Here is a 23,287-nt window from a genome sequence, read left to right as displayed (position 1 = left end):
TGTGATTTACAACGTTTTACGTCAAATATTTATTTATTTACGTTTATGGGCGTCTCTTCTTGAAATTGTAACGTGAAATTATAACTCAATAACCGTTCTAATCGGACCGCTAGTTTGGTGTTATCATTCAACCAATAAATTTCTACTTTTTTTATAAATATGCATTTATTTATTCTTAGTGTAAACTTACTAACGTTGCAAAGAACAAATAGATGAAGATAAAACGATTTCGTGACTCGCGTGCGATGTTGTCCTACATGTGTAAAAACAATGACGTGATGGTCACGTCTGTACTAGCTTTGGATTGTAATTTATTGGACGCTCTAAGTTATTATATTGAATTAAATATACGTTATATTATAAAAGTTATTGCTGTTTATCTGATTAAAATTAAAACTTATTCATGGTAATAGATATGATTTTAAATGATTTCGAATTACGAAAAACGCACATCACGCGTAAAATTCATCGTCAAAGTGAATACTAAAAAAACGATACTGAACGATGTTCTCCTGACCTGTCTCAGTTACCGCCCTCTGCGCGGTATAAATCATAGTTCACAAATGTTAGCGCAGAAACAAGAGAATTTCATATTCCCTTACTCATAATCCGATGGGACGGAACTGGATTGGTTTGGATATTCAAAATTCAGCATCATTACTGAATTCGGACTGTCTACGATCGAAAACTGTGGGAATCTGACATTGCTTCGTCGATGTCAACCCATTAGTCCATGTCGCCAATTCAAATACACATGGTTGTTGAGTATATTGAGATTAACCGAAGAAAAAAAAAAAGAAAGTATGTTGAGACCTTTTTACAGACTTACAGAAGATAAATTGCTCAATTTTATTTAGTGTACGAAATTGAGTCACCAAAAAATTTCATGATATTATGTAAAAAATAGTCTTATAAATAAAGAGAATCGAAAGACGTACGTAATTCGTTTATTTCGTAACATTATAATGTATATTAAACGAATAAATAACAATTCTCATCAATATCAATTCTTAATATATTAATCATAATAATTGATTCATATATTTGGAAGTATTATCCGCCGGCGATCTCGCGTTTTAGATGTTAAGCATAAACAAGAAACCTTGAGTAAGCTTGCTCCATACAATTTAATAAAACTCAGAAAGGGCAACAAACAAACAGATAGACTATCCAACGATTACATTATTTCATGCATCCCGAAACCGAATGTTCTATAATAAAAACCTATAATACTTCAAATTATAAAAAATGTATTGAAAGAGTTAATTCAAATCATGCGGCATTCATTCAATTGGCGTTAGCTTGTATAAATAGAAGTACTCAAAGATTTTTTAGATTTTGTGTATTATTTAAAAATAAAAAAAATTGTATCAGGCGTGTGAATATAAATCACTTATTAAATGATTAATTTAGGCGGACGCTGTTATTTATACCGAGAGCAAAAACATAATTTATGAAAATATTTTTATAAAACTGAAAAGAAAATCATTTACATCTAAAAGAAGAAAAATTCGTAATCACAAACCGGACAAGATAGATTAAGTGTGTGGGCAGAGCGGCAGCATTGCGACGAACCCTTAAGTTAATGAGAAATTCCAAAAAGACACGCTAGCACGCCTTCCCACAGACCAGCTCTCAGCTGGGTCTGAGCGCCTTCCAAAATCGAAGTCAAATATGAGTTCAGTAGTAGACAACTGGAGAGAGGCCATATATTTATAACACTAATAATAATAGTATATCGAATAAATCTTCATACATACACTCACTACACTGGGTTTTTTGTGAGTATCCGTAACTCTACGTCATTCTACGTCTGCGAGTAAATTCCTTGAAATACCATCCGCCGTATGCATTTCATCCGATACTTTGAACACATAATCCCAATATTATCAAGGACGTTCGATAAAATTTTCAGGAAAAATTATCGCGATAAACACGACAGTTATTCTTGGAACACTTAAAATTTAATGTGGAGAAGCGTAGGTCCGTTAATGATTTAATGTTTTTGCGTAATACAATCCACGGTTAAAGTTAAAGTTACAATATCAAATTTATATTAATCTTCCAAGAAAGATTCCGCGTCAGCCAATTCAAAATACCTTCGGCGTTCCGTAATTTCATATAATTGTAGGGTAGTCTTCGCAAATGACCCGATTTATGAGAAGCTACAATGATAACGCTTCTCGTGACGTTGATATTTTAAGTCACAATAGTAATCGTTTTAAGAAAATTTTATATAAGCGACCTCGTTGATGTAATTCGTAGTTGACATATTTTAACGAATGAAATGTCGTTATCGGTACGAGCGTTTAACCGAAACGCGATAACAAACAAATACACTTACAAAAGTTCCACTTCATTAACTCCGCTGGTTATATTTGCATATTATTAATTTAACGTTAAAAACTACGCGTATTAATTGTTAATTAATTAATTTATATATGCTTATGGTGAAGTTTTTTAATGGTCGTGTGTTAACTTGTGCATAAGTATATTTATATTAGACTATTTACAAAACATGACGTCAGCGTTCACGTAAGTGGCCATGCTGGTCACGATATGGTTTTCTGAAATGACTAGTCGTAAAGCGCTTTCCCGGCTGTGAATTAAACTTAAATATTGCTATAATGTTATTAAAACAAAAAACAATCATCCTTACTCCACGGAATGATCTATTTCTAGAATATATTTCATAGGAGTGCAGCCGTTTGGGCTTGATAGCTGAGGGGGATAAATGTATCTTCACATATATGGATTATTATAAATATGACGATTTCTTCTTAATCGCTAGATAGTAGGGCTTCGTCCAAGCCCGTCTTGATAAGTGCTATGCAAATCAAATCAATTTTATTCAAGTAAACTTCACAACGAAACGTTTTTGAATCGTCGATATTAAAAAACTACCACCGTTTCGGAAAGCAGCCTCCAGCGAGAAGAAACGGCAAGAAACTCGCATAGTTGCTCTTTTCAAATAAACAGATTTACAATGCTGTTTTTTTTTTTTACAAAAATTAGTGTCCTGTGATGGAACCCGAGCCTAAATCCAGGCGTTTTTTTCATCTTTTCTATCGCTAAGCAGTAATACTTATTGTTGTGTTCCGGTTTTGAGGATGAGAGAGCGAGTAACAAGTACAAAGGAAATAACATCGTAGTTCTCAAGGTCATTGGCAATGTTAGGAGTAGTTAATGTTTCTCGTGTGATTATCACCCTTAGAATCGAAACTCAAGAAGTATTGTGATCGGTGTGTAGTATATGCTAGTTCCCAAGTTTGGAGGCGCATTGGCGATGTAAGGAATTGTTAATGTTTCTTACAGCGCCAATGTTTGTAGGCGACAGTGACCACTCACCATCCAGTGCACCATTTTCCCGTCAACCTGCCTATGTCATAAGAAATATATATAATTTATAAATCATGTTATGATAAAATTCCGAACGTATGTACAGACGACACTAAATGCATTTTACATTATTCCTGCTTAAGTGATGATCAATAATATATTATTTACAATATTTTATTTCTGTTTAATTTCAATACCAGTAATGGATGACATCAACTATGGAATAATACATAATGATAATGATGTCTGCTATAAATAATCCATTTAATAATTGTGACTCGATGTAACTAGATAATGTCGATGTGAACAGAAGCGTATAAAAACTAATCTAACTAATATTATGATTGTGATTTTTTTTTTTTATTTAAGTATATTTTCACGTCTAAACTGCTCAACTTCGTTATGAATTTTTGCAAACATAACCTGAACAGTGAATATCCGCTCGCTGCCGCCCTCTTTCACACGCGTGCGAAGTCGCGGGCGGGGCGTAGTTTTTATATACGATTTCACGAAGAAGACTTTGACCTTTATGGCCAATACTTGTTTGCACTGAGTTTTTTGTAAGTGTCAACATGTCAAAGACGAATTAATTTACTTGTTTTATTAATAATATCTTAAAAATATTCTTATTTTGTTCATTATTATTTTTACTTGTAAATATATTATCTAATGCCCTCCCCCCCTCTTGTATACCGTATCAGTATTTGTAAAAGTATTCTGTGAGAAGAAACTCGAAACTCACCGCAAAATACGAGAGTGAAATGTCAAAAAATGATAAGCGACATTGACAATGATAATTGTAAGGATTACGTACATAAAATGGCGTTTCACCATTTAATTAATGAGATGTGAATTCTTACAGAATCGCACTGCTTATCTAAGATTCGTTATTTTTTAAGTTACACTAAATTCTTTATAAACTCAAAAAGGGTAAAAACACATACATAAAATATAAAATAAAATATTACATACGACAATTTCGACATTGTGATGAAAAAAAAGTTATTTAAAGTCACCCAAAGCCATTATTTTTCGATAAAATATGACGTCATTAATTACTAATTGAAGTTTCAACGCTGAGTGGGAACCCATAAATATTGTTCAGGGAACTTAATGCAATAAAAAAAAATCTTGATGTATTTTCAATAAAAAGCAATATTGAAATGAATTTATGAATATTACTCGTAATTTAGGCTGCGATTTGGTGATATTGTGTATTTCAATATTGATCGAATGTGTTCATTAAAATCGTTCGCATACATTGCAATATTTTCTACGCACCTTTTATTCGCAGCTTTACAATAACGCGCCCCCTTCCTGAAACCGGCTTTACCCTCTAGGGGGGGCCGAGCACGTGTGAATACGCCCCTCTCTTTCCCGCTCTAAACTGAATACGTATCGCGGTCCCCTTCTAACTCCAACCGATCAGCGCACGCATTGCAGGTGAATTCGCTTTTTAGTCTTTAGTTGCTCTCTGGCTGTGTCGTGGGCGGGACGCATCGACTCTTGCCACATTTCCCGCGAAAAATTACGTGTTCTATCGCTGCTACGATACATTCTATTATATTCTGACTTAGCAAAACGTTTCCTTGTCATAGTAAATTATGTTAATGTGTGACAATTCGTCTATGTGCATTTTTGATCGTGTTTGCTAAAAACTTTGAGTGATTTTATTCGTATAGAATCAGTAAGGCTCAGTGGTTCACGGATTTTCCGAGGACTTATCGTATCAACGTGAGTATTTTGTTTATTTTTCCACAGTATTTTTGTGTATAGGACGCAATTCGGATCACAATTTTTTTATAATTAATTTTTCATTTATGAAGTTCTTCATAATTAAACTTTACTCTTTACACTAACGCGATAACAATAATAATAAATATTGAGCTGTAAATATTTTTTATTTCGATTTTTACTGTAAAGGTATTTTTGAGGAGTTAAATAGAATATAAGAACTCCTTTGTTTTCTTTTTATATTCGTTCTAAATTAAATTTATCTTTAAAGGGATTAAATATAATTGATAAAACGACACCAATAAATTGTTATCAAATAAAGGAATTGTTGTGAAATAGCAAATTAAAAATACAATGTTTTCTTGAGTACGTTTATCGACAAAATTCAGGTAATACGACAATTTATTAAAAAAAAGAAGGAGCAATTAATCGAAACCAGTTACACTACTCGGGCTGCTTATCTTCGAATTATTTTAATTCCACAAAAAGTACTCGAAATATTTCACAAATTTACAACAAAAAAATGTATACGTTGTGGCGGGTTTCTCCAGGGACTATCAAATATCCAACTGTTAATATTGTTCAATGGTGAACTTTTAATCGATTAGTAGAATAGTTTTATAATTATTTATTTATTTGAAGTATTAAGATTGATTGATATAACTGTCCCCTGTAACTCTTGTCGCGTTGTTATTTTTTTCTTAAATCCCGCTGTCATCATCCAAGTCCTAGACGACCTCAACATCAGAGCGTTCATAGTTCGCATCTGTTCCAAAGATGTTTATAATTTGTATGCAACATTACGCCAGACGATGTCGTCTGAATCATAATTGTAAAGTTATAATAACCTTTACCTATAGCAAACAAACCGTCGACCCCATTTTAACCCCTCGATTGAAAAAATTAAACTATCTCTGTATCAAATTTCATCTAAATCGGTTCAGCGGAATAAGCGTGAAGAGATAACAGACAGAGTTACTTTCGCATTTTATAATATTATTAGTATATAGTCGAATCTTGTAGCTGCATTTTAAATCAGTTTTACCGATAAAATAGAATTAAGTTGTTGGTTTTAGTACATGGTTAAAAAATTGTCGTCTAAATGTTTAAATTTTGTAAGTATTCAAAATCGATCTTTTTTATTTATTTCCCATCACTATTCACTTCGACGTATTAATTCCAGCCGTCTGGAACATGTGATTTTTTTGTTGTCGTAGTCACGCGTAACTTTCAACAACAAAATAATACGCATAAAACACAATCGCTTTTTATCAAAAACGTTTATTTACAACCGAAATATTATTGTTCTGTTTTATTTGCAAAATTTCGGAGATGACTAGTACATCGATAGTTTATATTCATTTATACAATATTTTCGTAACCCAAATACTTTTTTTATATATCAGCTGGTGGTCAGTGTTGACTTAATGAGCGACTTAAATTTCGAAAGATAAATTTTAACAATTCGAATTATATTTACACAGTATTGCGATATATAATTGTTAATTTATGTAAGTTAAAATATAGGTATGATTTTAATAAAAATTCAATAGTAATACCCACTTTATTGTAGAATTATTAGAAAAACTATGTTACAAAGTTACGTTATGCTATTTGATATAAACCAAAAAGTTACATAATCTTAAAAAAAAACCTTATTGTTATTAATGTAGCTAATTTAAGTAGACTCTCAGTAAGCAACATTGTTTTAAATCAGATGTTAAGCTACTATAACAAAATATACTCAAATTAAAATACTATAAATAATCCGTCACCTCTATTCAATTTAACAGATTTTTAATATAATTTTATTAAAAATTATTAAAGTACTTATGAAATTAAAAATGTATAAATATTAATGTTTATAAGTGAGCAAGAAACAAACGTTATTTAATTTTTCACACGTACACAGTCCACACGTCGTTTTTCCTGTTTTATTTATGAAGACTCGTAATTGTTGTGAATATATACATACCTATATATGTTATAGTTGCAGTCGGAGGTAGGGCTTTGTGCATGTCAGTATGTGTAGGTAGACCATATTTTCTACTGCTAAACAGCAATACTTGATATAAGAGGAAGCCAGTAACTAAGAAGAGAGAAAAGGCGGCCTATGACGACGTAGGGGTTGGTTATTTGGTTAATATATTTTAGTGTTACTGTCTATGGGCAGTGGTGACTTCCCATTTCAGGTGACACATTTTCTGATTTGCACATCATGTTGATTAAAAAACGAGATGTATCTTGAGACACTCCGTTAGAACGAAGTCTCTTTCGATATTGTATTATGTATTAAATAACAGACACCATATGATAAATTAACAACGCTCGAGAATAATTAAATGCATGGGCATTTGACAAAATTGTTATTAAAAATCCCGTGTGAATCAAAACAATAGCAGAAAATAAGTTTGAATATTATTTATAAAATCGTAGACAATAGAAAAAGTAAAAGGTCGCTTGGACGGGTCGAAACGCTCTTCCCTTACGTGACGATTGCTCCCAGTTCACTGCGTAAAAGAACTTCGCTCCAAAAAACCAAAGATAACCACTTTTACAAGCACACCTTTAAATTTTTGCAGTATATGTATGTATTTACGAAGATAATAAGCTTCACTGCTGTCCCAAATGGCAAAATTACGGTAACAAAACTGACCGAACGCAATGTCTATTCCAACCACAAGAGAACAAAAGCCAAATAAACAACATTTGACATCAAATTGACGTGATATCATTGGGCGAAAGCTTGAATGATTTATCTATGAGGTTAATTATGAAATTGCGAAAAAAAGGCGTTTTCAATGTCGACGAAACTGTTATGGGAACTCTGGAAGTAAAATTAAAGTGGATCTAAAATCAAAGGAATATCTAAGGTTTGTTTATCTTAATTCCTTCTTAGATTGGAATAGACTATATCTAAAGATAAATAATTAAAACCGGTACAAACTAGTTTTAATCGGTAAAGAGTTTTCACTGTAACTATAATACGTTCCGTACAAGAATATGACTCGCCGTTAAAGCAAAAAGTATGACGAAGTAATTACTTTCGATAGTAAAAAGCTGGACAGTTCTGTATAATCGTGTTTTGTTCAAAGTTTTTATGCATATTTCCATATTAAGTTACATATAGTAAGACTTTAATGGTCGTGTATGTACAATAAGTATTTGTATAAATAAAGAATACGATAATTTTTCACACTTCTGAATTTATTTTTCATACTAACAGCTTAATTTGGTTTATTTAAAATTTTAATAATAATGTCCTCCTAATAGATATTCTGTCAAGGCGTCTATTTATTAATTTGGGAAAATAATTATAATGGGTCTTCGAAATTATCTTATGTGAAATTAATTTATTACTCAGGAAGTTACAGAGAGTAACTTCCTAAGTTTTTATACTAAGTATATTTTTTAATGTCTTAAGCTACTATTTGAAATTCGAACATCGATTTTTGCAGCCTTATAAACCAGTAGACCAAATAAACAAAGTGAATTTATAAAAAAATAAAGCTTAAAAATGAATTTGCAATGCAATTTCCATAACTAAATCAGCACAGAGCAGCTCGTCAAATATCGAAACAAACTTGATCTGTGAACTAGTTAAAGCAATACAAGGTTAGTTGTAACTTGTTAGGGCAAGAGTTTTTATAAGGAGCGGTTGATCCAGAAGAGATCGAAGCCACCAAGACGGGTCCAGTTTTTACATGCGACATGCTCCTTTATAGCGTGCTGTCTGGAAATTAAAATAAATAATCATTTTACGAGTAGATGGTCCAGTGGCTTGAACGCGTGAATCTTAACCAAATATTTAATTTTAAGGTATTAACTCGGACACGCGCGTCAACGTAGCAATAGCGTTATGAAGATAATGATTCCGCAGGCATTCGTTTTAAATCCTGGATCAGCTAATAAAAAAATATTACGTTCTTTTGTCTAAAAAAATTATTTTTGGCAGTTTTGACCACTTACCATCAGGTGGCATATTTGCTTTGTATTTGGCATATAAAAACAAGACGTACAACCACAGATAACTGTAAATACAGACAGATAAACGTAAATCATAAATTAAATCAAATCTCAATTGTCCAACTTATTTTAATGCGTGTGCTTAAAAATAATACCGACATTAATTTATTTCAAATAGGCACTTAAATGCGCCTTTAAAACCTAATTTTACAGGATTGAATTACATGTAAGAATTTAATGCCTACCATCAAGAAAATCTACAAGAATCTCAGTAGTTATACTCTTCTTAATGATATTGCATAATAAATTATATACAGTTTAATCACAACTTACTTGAAAATATACCGAGCACTTTAAAAACGATACAATAATTATGTTCGTCACGGGTAATTTCTGGAATTTAATATTTATTCTAAGAATAATCAATTCATGACATAAAACATTTTCACGTTTTATAATGATGTAAAATTAAAATGACCCATATATATATATATATATATATGTATATATATATAAAACTCAATGCATATTTCGATCGTTTAAACTTAGTCGGGTTATAATTGTTTTGAAAATAGAACATTTGTTACGTTGAGAATGAATTACGTATAATAATTATGATTGAAAATCCGATTAAATTTTTCTTCGAATTCTAATTAGTATAAGAACGTATGTATTAATTATCATATCATATAAATATTAATAATATATTATACGTATAAAATAAATAATTTTAGTATTATTAATAATTGTGCTATATGCACATTGCACAGGTATTCAACTTTGATGATATTATTATATAAGCAACTTTATTTTACATTGATGAGGCTTTGTTGGAGCTCTTCTGGGTAAGTTCCACCCACTCATAATGTATTCTATTTAGTGAAATAGTAATACGTAGTATTGTTGTGTTTTGCTTTGACCTGTGAGTGAGCCAGTGTAACCACAGGCACAGGGGATATTTTAGGTCTAAAAGATGGTGGCGCATTAGTTATGTGAAGTATGATTAATATTTCTTATATGTAGGGAGAATGACAGGTCCTGTCAACGTTGAAAATAATAAATCGTTATAAAAAAAGGTTTATTCCAAAACACAAGCATTATTAGTTTTGTATTTGTTTATTTTTTGAAGTTTTATGAAGATCGGTGGGGAAATTAATGTGAGCATATATCGAATCTCATCCCTATATATTCAATAATATTTATTACGGACGCCATAGGTCCAATAGGCAATAATACAATAACGAGTATAAGCCATATTTGTCGAAATCAATTCATGCATTTAGCATCTATGCCGTAACATACGTACATGCAAACAATGCAAACGCATTACTCTTCCCGTAGCTCTCGGCTCGTCTAATAAATCGAGACAATTGATGATTCTAACCGGACGATATGGTCGCTACCATACGGACGGAGTAGCAACAACGTCTATTTTCACACACGTCCACACCGTACCGCGACAGATAGTTGGCGAACGTCGAACTTTCCGCATTTTATTTTTAAAAAGACATTCTTTCCACTAGCACCTTTTGTTTCGTATGATGACTGACGTTTTTAAAAAGACCGCACTCGTATTGCCAAGAGAATATTTTCATATACGTTAGAGCGTAGACGCAGCTGGACGTTTCCTTTATTCGAGACATCTCATTAACACCTCGCTTGGTTTACTGTACGTAAATTGCTTATGTCGCAATTACACTATCGATAAACTGTGTGATAGTCGCCAGACTTGTATTCTAGCGTTATTTGAATTCATATTTAATAAATTCTTATGTTTCTTGTTGGTAAAGTTTATTAGGTCTACTTTCTACATCAGTCGTTAATAAAGTCTTGAATTAATGTTCCAATTTAAATTTGATTTGGATTTCAAATTTGAATCAAAGAAACAAATGTAAAATTATTGATTTTATTATATTGATTATTATTTTAAATAATTGATATAGGTACCTAATAATTAATTAATCCATCAAGTTTTTTTTTTTTTAATTCAAGCTGACTAAAACAAAAAATAGTTATAAGTGGCGAGTGTCTGACGTCGTAGTTTTTACAGCAATTTTTTTCCGTCAATTTTATTTTTTAAGGTTATATATTAAAATGTATATATACAACTCAATTAAACATTCCGTTCATTTTAAAACGATGTGACGTGTAAGTATGCAATGTGATTTTATTTCCTTAAATACCAAAAAAAGAATATCTTCCGTTTAAAATGTTATTTTGCTCACTTTCAAATTTTATTATTTAGAAGAAAAGAAAAACATTTGAAACGCAATGCGAGTATTCAAATTTTATAATTAAATCAAACTTAAAATTCCCCCTAATTAGTATATATTTTGGGTCAATTTCCTATTAATGTTTCCATTACGTAGCAAGAGTTTGCCGAGAAATTGAGAGGATTTAAAAACGTTTAATTGGTTCCCAGGGAACGAAAATACGCTTAGAAAATAATTAAACCGACCGAATATTCTTTCGAAATGTTCTTAAAGAAAATTTCAAGTAATTAAAATATCTGATGGACCAAAGTGTTTTATTTTCGTTGGCTTGCCAACACGCACAACGAATCGATTGCTTTCATACTCGCACACACACATAGACAAAGCGATGACGTCACAATTACAGATTAACTAAACTTTTAATCTAATTATATCTGCTAATATCAATGTATGTTATTTATTTCGGTATACAATATTACGTAACGCTAAAAGTCTTGGCAATTAAAACGAGAATTCTTCAAAACTCGTTTCTCGAATATTCGCTCAATATTATATGCATCTGTAAGCTGATAATATATTTGATACTATAATTTCCAATATAATATATGTACATATTATACAGAAAGCGGACATTCTATCCTGCTCTTTCTGCCAACCGCAGAGACAACCGCAAAGAGCAGGATAGAATGTTTGTATGTTTGATAAACAGTTCAGTAGTACTCTTACATACAAATTCTACCAAATATATACTTACATATAATGTATGTATAATTTATTTATTGTATGAAGGAGCGAACGAGCAGTTGGGCCCTGATGGGAAATGTTCACCAATGCCAAATAAAAATATTAACCATTCCTTACATCGCCAATGGGCCAGCGTCCTTTGGAAATAAGGTGCGCTTGTAGTTAATCATTCACAGTTCAGAACGGAACACAACAGTACTATGTATTGCTGTTTGACGGTAATCTTGGACAGATGGTGGTGGTGGTTCCTGCACAGACTGGCTCCCACAAAGCTCTGTAACCAAGTCAAGTTTTGTAGCTTTGAAAATTTAAACGGCTGACTTGTTTGTTTTATTCATAGGAATATACCTACATAGATATAGGAGTATTGTATTTTTTGGTATTACTTATTTACGTTCACGCTTCAGACATAAATACGTTATTTTTAATATTATCATAAAAAAAAACTATTCTAGTTATTTTATATTTTTGTGTTGAAGACTCGCTTCGGTGTATTTATTTACGAAGTCGGAATACTCGAAGTTGTTTCAATATTTTCGTGAAATAATATCGGTATAAAATTAATTAAATGTTTTGATTATTTTATCTGATCTGCTTATTATGATAAAAGTATAACATTAATTTCCTTTCTAGGGCAAGGGTTCTATGATATTATTCATACATACATACATTACATTAACAGCCCGTAAATTTCCTATTGCTGGGCTAAGGCCTCCTCTCCCTTTGAGGAGAAGGTTTGGAGCATATTCCACCACGCTGCTCTAATGCGGGTTGGTAGAATACACATGTGGCAGAATTTCGTTGAAATTAGACACATGCAGGTTTCCTCACATTGTTTTCCTTCACCGCCGAGCACGCGATGAATTATAAACACAAATTAAGCACATGAAAATTCATCGGTTCCTGTCTGGGTTTGCATCCGAAATCATTGGATAAGTTGCACGCATTCTAACCACTGGGCCATTTCGGCACTGATATTATTCCGTGGATACTTATTATTTTCTAAATAATGTTAAAATATATTTTAACAGAGATATATCGATAATAAAAAGCTTGGAGTAATGTTCGATGTTTTTCAATAATGTACGATTAATTATATATTGATAAAAGTAATTGAATTTATTGAAGAGGATAACAGTTTTGTCAATACTTATCAGTTTTAGTTAGAATTTACGTTCCGATCTGGTAGTTTTACGTATAATTTAATCTTGTATATTAACGATTAAATAAAAACGTGTTAGAGACTATACGAATAGAGTTTACTTATATTAATATATGCAAAGTCATTTGACCTATGTACATTTAATAATAAAGTAAAAAATTAAAATTACTCAAACTTGTAAAAAACCGTTACAAGCTTTACAAGGTTATATAATAACGAAGATCGACCTATTGCTTAATTAATGAGAATTTTAAATAGATCGCAAAAAATGTAAGAAAACAAGAAATATAAAAACGAACCAAGAGCGAATCGGTCTCGCGCACAAAGTGTTCCGTACCATTATCTATAAAAACGGCAAAAAGTAACCTTTGTTATTTGGGGATATTTATTTTATTCTGTTGTAAGTATTTTTCATTATAGCGGCAATAGAAATACATCATCTGTGAAAATTTCGACTGTAACTATTACAGTTCATGAGATACAGCTTAGTGACAGACGGACAGAAAGCGAAGCGAATTCATATTAATAGGGTCCCGTTTTACCCTTTGGTTACGGAACCCTAAAAATTAACTTATCGAAATGGATTTGATCAGATGCCTAACTGAGTCATAGATAGTCTTGGGATCTTGTCCGAATGTGTAACTTAAATGCAAATGAAAGTATACATACATATTAAATGTAATACTTTATCTTAAACAAAAGATTATATGATAGATACATTGTTATCAATACGAAATTGTAACAAAAGCAATTGTGATTACCTTAGTTGTGAAAAATAAATTGATACTATATTGTAGAGTTGGTGACTTGCTGAACAGTTGCAAACAGTTGTATAATACTGAAATTGCTAATAATTATTTCAGTACAAACTAAATTTAATTTAACTTATTTATTTCTACATATGTGTACTTGTATATTATAATGTATGGTTGTGTTATTTTGCCTTAGTGTGCGTGTGTGTGTGTGTGTTTTTTTATAAAATGAATAGTTTACCAATGCCCATGGAGATTGGCGTTGAAAGAAATATTAACCCTTCCTTACATCGCCAGTGTCATGTCAATATCATATCCCAGTGTAGTCACACTGGTCCACTCGCCCTTAAAACTAGATCACCATACTAAGATACCCAGACGGGTTTGCACGAAGTAAACATCTCAGTGTAGCGGTTACTTTTAAGCTTCCTCATATACGTTTGTGTAAATACGGCGTTGTGTATATCGGTTTTTAGCATCAGCGATGTTTGCGAAGGTCTCGTCTGAACTTACATTGAATATTATGCAATCATAAATCTCATCCATTGTTCCGATATTTTGACTACAGACTATTTTGTTTCCTCTTCATGAATATCTTGAAACATTGTTTTTTTTTTCCTCTTGATGAACTGTTTATCGTTCGCCTCACGATTTTAAATTTATGATGTTTTTATAAACTATGTTTATATAGCTATAGCCGAGATGGCCCAGTGGTTAGAAAGCGTGCACCTTAACCGATGATTTCGGATTCAAACCCAGGCAAGCACCACTGAATTTTCATGTGCTTAATTTGTGTTTATAATTCATCTCGTGCTCGGCGGTGAAGGAATACATCGTGATGAAACCTGCATGTGACTAATTTCAACGAAATGCTGCCACATGTGTATTCCACCAACCTGCATTGGAGCAGTGTGGTGGAATATCCTCCAAACCCTCTCCTCAAAGGCAGAGGAGGCCTTAGCCCGGCAGTGGGAAATTTACAGGCTGCTAATGTAATGTAATATTTAAATATAGAATATACTATGCCTTTAAATTATTAGATTTGTTTAAAATGATCGAGAACGTTATTTAAATTAACGTACATAATGTATTTACAAACGACAAAGATCTCGAATCGACGTCCGTATTGGTATATGTTAATTTGATATCGGATTTCTTGTAATGAACACTTAAAATATTTAAATAAGTTAACTGACATTAAAAGACTGCAAGCAAAATAAAACACAGCAGCTCGACCAATGAGAACAATAAAATAATAAACGTAATGAGAATATACGAATGACATCGTAAAAATAGGCACGTCCTCGCTTCGAACTTGGGTAGAGGAAGTGTGATATATACCTTCTCGTACACTCCAAGATAGAATGCATTCGAACTAAATAATCGAATTATTTTACAACGTACAGACCAAAAAACTATACTTGGTATCAGGGAACTTACCTTTTTAGTTCACATGCTTAGTGGCTCGTTGGGGATTTCATACACAGCCAATTTCTATGGGTGACACTCGCCATTGCTCAAACTGGCTTTTTTTTTTCATCGACTCGCATTGGAGCAGCGTGGTGGAATATGCTCCAGACGTTCTCCTCAAGGAGCCGAGATGGCCCAGTGGTTAGAACGCGTACATCTTAACCGATGATTTCGGGTTCAAACCCAGGCAGGCACCACTGAATTTTCATGTGCTTAATTTGTGTTCATAATTCATCTCGTGCTCGGCGGTGAAGGAAAACATCGCGAGGAAACCTGCATGTGTCTAATATCAACGCAATTTTGCCACGTGTATTCCACCAACCCGCATTGAAGCACCGTGGTGGAATATGCTCCAAACCCTCTCCTCAAAGGGAGAGGAGGCCTTAGCCCAGCAGTGGGAAGCTCAGAGGCTGCTAATGTATGCAAAATGTTTCTACTCAAAAGAAGAGGAGGCCTTAGCCCAGAAGTGAGAAATTTACAGGCTGTTAATCAAACTGCCTATCTATTTTAAATAAAAAAAGAAAAGCTTCATAATTCTATAGTCACGAGTTCCAATGTAATTACTTCGGGTATTGTTATATCTACTATAAATGAAGGTAATACGGGGTAAATGGACGTAAATGTATCATTAAAACTATTGCGAATAAATTTAAATGAACGCCTTTATGTCAAGCGTGTCCTCTTCACCTGTGTCGTAAATTTCATTGACGTTGAATGAGTTTGCTATTGTTTGATGGTTTGAAAGGTCAGTATAATTGCAGGGTATTTACATCTTAGATACCTAGTATGTTTAGGTACGTGTCTTATTGCTTGTATAAAAATAAAATTCTGTGGTTCATTTGCTACAAGCTAAAAGACAATTGATTTACCAAATAATAATCTTTATTCGACAATTATGAAGCTATACACAATTTAAGTAATACAAGTAATTGAGATGGCCCAGTGGTTAGAACGCGTGCATCTTAACCGATGATTACGGGTTCAAACCCAGGCAAGCACCACTTAATTTTCATGAGCTGCTTGTGTCTAATTTCAACGAAAATTCTGCCACATGTATATCCACCGACCCGCATTGGAGCAGCGTGGTGGAATATGCTCCAAACCTTCTCCTAAAAGGGAGAGGAGGCCTTAGCCCAGCACTGGGAAATTTACAGGCTGTTAATGTAATGTAATGTTAATGTAAGTAAATAAACATAAATATACGCATCGTCTCTACTGTTTTTCTATTTGACTGTACAATAATTGACAATGATTGTGCCAATTTAAAACGTAAATCTTGTTCATAAGCGTTTTATTGCTACTGGAATAAAAGCTATGTATTTGGTTGTTCATCGTATCGTTTTAATGTTATAACCGTAGACAAAAAAAATTGAACTAGTTTTGCGTAATGCTACAATACGCTCATTAAGATATTTAATTTTATTATAAAATTTTTATAATCTTAAGCAAAATTTCAAAATAAAAATTCCACTGAAAATGCACAGAATCGCTGGTCATTTAAAAGTAATTATACACACTAATTAAATGCGACCGCTCGATAAGTAAGCGGCGGTTTTTTTTTAAACATACCAAAGGTTCTTGCGGCCAATACTAAGAACCGTAAACCTTATTGGATTCTTCAAAGAGAAAATACCTTTGCATCTAAAATGCCTCACGTGTTTGCCTTTATTTTGTTTACGGGATTTCTGCCACACATTTTTCTAACCCAAGGTTACGATAAGCGCCCGTGTTTCCGCTTCCATTATTTTACATTGCATGCGGGTGTTTATCTGAGCTGCTTGTCCGAAGGAGTTGTTTTTCGTTTCTTAATCACTATCATCTTCAACTCCTCTGAACTTTGTGTTTTGATGCTTCATAGCGTCCATCGTTGGACTTAACGAAGTAAAAACGTAGTTTTAATTTTGACCTCAATAGTTATGTTCGCACTAGCCCTAGTACAATATTTCATTTTGTTTTTCTTGAAGGCATTGTAATTAAAGTCTTTAAAGAAAAATATAATAATTTAACTAACAGAGCTCTTGACTTTGGTCTTACGCCTGAACTCTCGGCTATGACAAAAGATTACAATGTCTGTACATAAACTTGTTCCCTGAAATATTACCTATAAAGCTGACTAGTCTCTTGAAGTCACGGCGCCACGGCTAGACAATCATATATCACTATATACGGAAAGGGTTATAAAAAGATTTGTTTTTTCTGTTTGACATTAATGTCAGTAATGTTTTAATTGAAATTTATTTTTGGCTTTTATTTTCAGTATTGGGTATATTATAATTCAATATTTACTGTTTTATTAATGAAACTTGTGTCAGTTCTAATGAAGGTTAGGTACTATCAGTACCGACTGAAACGGTTCCAAATTTGAATTCTAATTAGATCAATCAGGATATTTCATCCTTCAACTCTGCTCTATTTAAAAGAGAATTTTTAATTTTTATGTTCTACTCATAATCGAACTCTTCGTTCTGAAGATAATTTACTTTTAGAATTCCCTCCTCATTCGACTTTATTCTATACAAATTCCTTCACCGTTCAGGCTGTTCGTCTGTGGAACTCTCTTCCTGTTGAAGTCAGACGTGCACAATCACTCGCTTCATTTAAAACCATCTTGAAACAATTTTGCACTTTATTGTGTATATTTTCGCGAGAATTTTAGTTTAGTTTTATTTATAATTTATATCTAATTAGATACATACATACATATATGCATGTTAGATATCAGGTACTGTACATTATTTTATTTTAAATATATTATTATTTCACTGTAAAGTATTTGTATATTATGTTTATATCTGCCCTGTACACCCCTACCTCTTTCTATATCTGTGTCTTTCCTCTACGTTAAGGTTGCCTGGAAGAAATCGCTGTTTTAGCCTCTTGTGCATCTTCCTTAAACGTGACTAAACTATGTGTTTACTGGTTTACTATAAAGAGTACTTTGATTTTAATTTGATTTGATTTTTGTACTTTTTTTTATGGCATTGGTAGACGGACGAGCATATGGGCCACCTGATGGTAAGTGGTGACCACCGCCCATAGACAAAGGCGCTGTAAGAAGTATTTACCATTCCTTACATCACCTATGCGCCACCAACCTTGGGAACTAAGATGTTATGTCCCTTGTGCCTGTGATTACACTGGCTCATTCACCCTCCCGACCGGAACACAACAATACAGAGTACTGTTATTTGGCGGTAGAATATCTGATGAGTGGGTGGTACCAAACAGTATTTCTTCTATTATGACAAATGATTAACATACAGTTTAATGCACAGAAGTTCCATTATTGGTATTAATTTCCTTCCAATACCAGAACATGTTCTACATTATAACTTCAACGTAAGCGCTTCTGAAATAGTTGGTGCACTTCCAAGTAGTGCTTGACCAGTAAATTTATGATGAACGAGCTTCCGATGCTATTACTATAAATAGTGTTATTACGTTTGCTATCATTTACCAAACAGAGATCGCTTAGTACATAATAACATACCGGTCGTTACCATTAATTCCCTGTATATGTTAATGTATTTTCAGTATCGATTTATAATGTATCAATTTGAGAATTTACGAAGAGATGTTTTCGATTTTGTACTGCGAGTCTTATGGGGTCTTTACATCGTAATTGAATGTAACTTTATAAATATCATAATTTTTTTTCTTTCTTCAAGTACTTTTAATTTTATTGAGGTTTTTTTTTTGTTTTTTTAATTTTACAAGTCATGGGACTAATATAAACCTGCATGTATATGTTACGTATGTAATGTTTTGGATTTTGATTTGATGATTTGGATTAAAGTTTAGGAACTCGCCAGGGAAATCGTTTATATCCTGGGTCATATAAAAGTTATATTTCAAATAAAAGGATCGCTATAGGATCATGTAATACATACAAATGCCAAAAAATGCCTTGGTTGGCAAAATCCGAGCTATATTACTTGGTGGCACGGCTTTGTGCAAGCCCGTCTGGGTAGGTACCACCCACTCATCAGATATTCTACCGCCGAACAGCAATACTTCGTATTGTTGTGTTCCGTTTTGAAGGGCGAGTGAACCAGTGTAACTACAGACACAAGGGACATAACATCTCATCTCCCAGGGTTGGTGGCGCATTGTAAGGAATGGTTATTATTTCTAACAGCGTCGTCTCCCGTCCGCCTACCTATTACATAAATAAATATATGTATATTGTAATAACATATAGTATATAATAAGCGTAAATAAAGAGTAAATGATTTGTAGGGTGATGATAATTTAAATACTATTGTAAATGAAGACAGTACAGACATTTAAATTTAAATACGACGTTATTAATGAGACGCCTGAGAATTCAATCCGTCTTCATATTAATTGCTTTCTTGAAATACTAATACTTGTTGCGCTTGTGAACATAAACTTGAAATAAACAAGTTGGAAAAAATTTAAAAATTCGAAGCGTTGGTGGTTTTGCTGTTGCGTGTATATTATTAAAATATAACTTTATCGTTTTATTTTCGAAAATGATCTAAGCAGCTATTGATAATAGAGATATTAATAAAGGTAAAATTTTGTGTTTGTTTGTTTGTATGTTGGGGATAATTTTGGTTACTAATTATCCATTTAAAAAAAAATCACTAGTGGAGTTTTTTGGGTGGAATAGGTTATAAATTATTTTATATCATATCATTGTATTTATTAATTCGACTCGAATTTCAACTGTGCGAAACCCAGTTGGGTGGTTAGTCTTAAAAAAAGTAACAGAAGCCATCGTATTAGACTTAACCATATTTGTCATACTTTGAGCAAGTGAAATTATTTCTCTTACAAAAGTAATATTTTATTTGGTTAATCTTAAATTTAACAACAAATAATATTTAATGTATACGACGACCTCCGGGGTCGAGTAGTGTGTACACCGGTTTTCATGGGTGCGCTACTCCGAGGTCCCGGGTATTAATTTTCTACGTTGTTTTGGGTCTGGGTGTGTGTGGTACCGTCGTTACGTCTGATTTTCCATAACACAAGTGCTTTAGCTACTTACATTGGGATCAGAGTGATGTATGTGATGTTGTCCAATATATATTTATTATTTATTTATATATGTAATTTTCGGATGCTTTCTCGAATAGCTATGAAAATTATATGTGATATTCGTTAAACCAGTTATATGCAAAATTTGGTGGCCGATAATCTTCAGCAAATTACGCAATATCGGGTACTGAGATCGACAATCCCTAGATAATATATTTGTGCTTCACCTCAGGTGAACATGTATATCTTAGTAATGGATTGTTTGATATTAATTTGATATACCAGTTTCAGTGACTGTACCAGTAATAAGGAAATTCGAGTAATATTCGTGATTAATGAAAGAAATCTTACCAAAGTTGTTCAATTATTCGCAAATTTAAGGATTATTTACGTTTTATTCGTCAATAGCTGATAAAAAGACTGTGGTCAATACCTGAACTAATGTTTCTTTTTTGTTCAAGTCCTTCTCATTTTCTCCCGCCTAACATGAATACGTATTATTAATGTATTCTGGTGATTTATATTTCTTACGACGTCAACGACTACAGGCAATGGTATCACCACTTACTACCAGATCTATTTTATATAAAAAAATACAGTTTGCTAATTATATAATTTTTTTTTGACTTTTGTGTTTACTGCTCCACTTTTAAAGTTCAATCAAGTAGCCTAAACATATGTTCTCCATAAAATACATTTATGAACGTGCTATCTGACCTTGATATTTTGTCAAATTAGAATGTCTCTGAAATTATCGCGTTCAATCACACGAATTCTCCGTCTTTGTTGTATTAATACGGATAATACCTGAAATTAAGCCGCACAGTACAACGAATGCTTAAATTACTTGAAGAAACAGAGACACGTATCAAGGGAGGGGGGGGGGGACGCGAGACGGCATAGAACACAGTATGAAGATTTTAATTTAGCTGAGTGTCGCAGATAACATTTCCATTGTATTATTTCTATTGTGTATAATACACACGTAATACGAGAGTGCTATCTCGATCTGCCAGCGCTGCGCCTTCGTTATACAAGTAATTACCATTATATGGGTTCAGATTTTAGGTAAGTCGTTGGAATGTAAAGACCGATATAAATCTCAAACACAAACAAAAAACAACAAACAATACACAACAGAGTTCAGTCGTCAACATTTAAGATTATCATTTTATTAAAATTCGTCATCTTTAGAATAACCAAGTTTTGTAAATAAATCTTTGTCAAAACCCCGAATAATAGCATATTCATAAAATCGAGTCAATGTCCAATTATTCGAGTAGATTTTGTTTCGATTTGTTAATGTTGGTAATTATGTTTTATTTGTAAGCACGTTCCGTTATCAAAAAACGAAATTGAAATCTACCTTTTAATATTTATTTGTAATTTATTTTTTTGCGAAGTACGAAAATATTACTCGTAATTTCCTGGAGGTTCTTGGTATTTACATATATATTTACTTTGTAATACATCCCTACAGGGATTTTAGACACGCCATGTCTCTTAATATAAGGTAATTAATGTTCGTAGAATGTATAAGATATAAAAATGGTACAATATTATTTACGAATATTAAAATTAGTTACTGAACCTAAACCGTGATTATGTCGAAAAATTCTTATGAAGTTAAGAACCATCGCCAAATAGAGGACCTGTTGACTTCATTTTAGTACCTGGTATCACTTATTTGTCCTCTTTTGGTCCTTATTCATGTAACCGGTGAGGGTATAATGGCCTTCCGTTGATTATCTATCCAATTGCGTCTTTGGGCTTTTCACATAAACTGTCAAACTAAGTTGAAATCCATTTGAGAATGGTATTTTTAGTGTTTTGAGTATGATATGTAGCTACGTTTATTTAGGATCTGTGTTTATATCACTTTGGTTATTTGCTAGTCAAATTATGTTAAATTTTGCAAAAATTGCCCCAGAAAAGTCACCTTAGCTTCCAATTTCGAAATAATATCATAAACTGCTAATATAAGCCTATCATATCCTTGAACGCATACATCGTGATGAGAAAATCTTGTCCTACTAACGAGAGACTGCGCAAACATCTAATTTATGTTATATAATCATATATTTTAAAACATAATAAAAACCAAAACTTTCTGCAGCCTTGAAATAAAAACTATCGGCGTTGTTCTAAAAAAATAAATCTTAATTTTAGCGACGTCTGTACGTAACATGTGTGGATTAATTAGAAGAATGGGGATGAAGTATTGGCAATATTTGTTACTTCACAGGCTACACGTGTTCATGTATTCGCTGCGGCCTAATTTAACGCTGAATGTTAATATGTACGCACGCACGTTGGCTAGGCAACCGACAATTCACAATCCTGCAAAACTTTACATTTCAATATCAAAATATAACTTAAATGCGAACAATAGAATCGATTCAAATCTCTCTGAAAGTTGATAATTATACTTCAAGAATAAAATAAATATTCACCATTAAAAATAAAACAGTATCATCTGGTCAAAGAATACAAGCGTCGGGAACTGCAAGACGATTCCGTAGACACAAATGTGCCGTCGTCGATCCGGAAACAGAAAGTCGAGAAGCCATTTTAAACTTTGTCTTAGCGTTTCAACAATCTGCTTTACGATCGAGTCGGCACCGACACGCGGACAGTGATGAACGTCGCCCCAGATCGTTGGGCACGCGAATACGCGGCGATGAATATTTTAATACCAAATAGCATTATTGAGGGTCTAATTATAGATATACTAGTAGTTTCGTTAGCAATTCTTTAAACCTATACTATGCTAGCGTAAAGAATAAAATATGTATCATACGAATTGTATTATATATAATATTATACATTTGATATAATATAATATTATAATGCATAACAAGTAACCAACTAGTTTCAAATGTTCGTAATAATTGAAATGT

The 23,287-nt window shown here is 32.7% G+C and overlaps 1 protein-coding gene across 6 annotated transcripts in view; it reads left to right on the top strand.

Annotated features, from left to right (window-relative positions):
* The window catches only part of LOC113395415 (pseudouridylate synthase RPUSD2-like), a 405,111-nt gene that overhangs the window by 258,777 nt on the left and 123,047 nt on the right, over positions 1–23,287 (top strand). Inside the window, exon 1 of one of the 6 annotated variants that reach the window (XM_026633015.2) lies at positions 4,808–5,073. The exons of 4 other annotated variants lie outside the window; for them this stretch is intronic. The gene's annotated coding sequence lies outside the window, so the exon portion shown is untranslated. Of the gene's footprint in view, positions 1–4,807; positions 5,074–23,287 lie in introns of those variants that run through there. One more of the 6 variants, XM_064220615.1, reaches the window with a different exon arrangement.

Source organism: Vanessa tameamea, chromosome 4, assembly GCF_037043105.1.
Source record: "Vanessa tameamea isolate UH-Manoa-2023 chromosome 4, ilVanTame1 primary haplotype, whole genome shotgun sequence".
NCBI classification, from domain to species: Eukaryota; Metazoa; Arthropoda; class Insecta; order Lepidoptera; family Nymphalidae; genus Vanessa; species Vanessa tameamea.
Note: the sequence above shows the minus strand (reverse complement) of the source record. Positions and strands in the feature narration are given on the sequence as shown.